We start from the raw sequence: 1,466 nt of genomic DNA on the forward strand, positions 1-1,466 counted from the left end.
ATGGAGACAGTCAAAATGCTGATCAATGGAAGAATGGATTAAAAAAAAAACAAAAAACTTTGGTGCATACATACAATGGAATATCATGCAATGCTGAAGAATAATGATGAATCTGCAAAACACCTCATAACATGAATGAGCATAAGGGACATTATGCTGAGTGAAACTGTTGTGTTAAGTGCCTTTGAGTCAGTGCCAACTCATAGCAATCCTGAATAGGCTTGGTGAGTTTGAACCACAGACCTTGATGCTCAGTGTTTATCCTACATGCCATTACCAAAAGACAAATATTGTATGAGCCCATTGTAAAAACTCAAGAAAAGGTTTTCATGCTAAAAGAAATATTCTTTGATGGTTGTCAAGGATGGGAAGGAAGAGAGAATAAGTCACTGGCTAGAGGGTAGAATAATTAGCTGGTTAGTTCAGGTGATGGGGAGGGTAGTATACAAGTAGAGGGAAGTTGGCAGAAGAACAATGACTACAGGTGAATACACTGGGAGTTATGCAAGGCTTAGAGGGAATTAAAAGTAAACAGCATTGTATAGACAATCCTGGAACAACAGTGTTCTGTGTTTTCTTCATGTTTGCTGGCTGCCTGAATGCCTTTCTTGGCGAAGTGTCAGTTCATGTCCTGCCCTCATTTTTTAATTGGGTTGTTTGTATTTTTCTTGAGGAGGTCTTGTAGTTTTTAATAAATTTTTGATAATGGTTCCTTGTGTGATGTGATGTTACAAAAATTTTCCTCCAGTCTGTGGTCTCCCTTTTTACTCCTTTGGCAAAATCTTTTGATGCACATCAGTGTCTAATTTGTAAATACTTCATTTTGCTTGGATCCATCATCAACACTCATGGAAGTAGTGTTGAAATCAAACAATGCATTGTATTAGGCAAATCTGTGGCACAAGACCTCTTTAAGTTGTTCAAGAACAAAGATGTCAGTTTCGGGACTAAAGTGCGCCTGACCCAAGCCATGATATTAGTCTCATATGCTTGTGAAAGTTGGACAATAAATAAGGAAGACTGTAGAAGACTTGATGCATTTGAGTTATAGTATTGGATAAGAATATTAAAGTTACCATGGACCGCCAGAAGAACAAACAAATCTGTGTTGAAAGAAGTACAAGAATACTCCTTAGATACCAACATGGCCAGACTTCATCTCTCATACTTCAGACATGTTATCAGTAGGGACCAGTCCCTGGAGAAAGACATCATGCTTGATAAAGGGGAGGATCAGCGAAAGAGAGGGAGACCCCCAGTAAGATGAATTGGCACAATGGCAGCAACAGTAATCTCAAGCATAGCAGGACAGGGTGGTGTTTTGTCCTGTTGTACATAGGGTCACAACTGACTCAATGGCACCTAAAAACAACAGTCATTTATTTTGTGTTCTATTGTTTGGGTGTTTTTAGTAATGTTTGACAATGTACTTATGTTCACGTATTAGAGCCCTTAAGTTTGTCCTT

The sequence above is a fragment of the Chrysochloris asiatica genome, unplaced genomic scaffold, assembly GCF_000296735.1.
Source record: "Chrysochloris asiatica unplaced genomic scaffold, ChrAsi1.0 scaffold00064, whole genome shotgun sequence".
In the NCBI taxonomy this organism is placed as follows: domain Eukaryota; kingdom Metazoa; phylum Chordata; class Mammalia; order Afrosoricida; family Chrysochloridae; genus Chrysochloris; species Chrysochloris asiatica.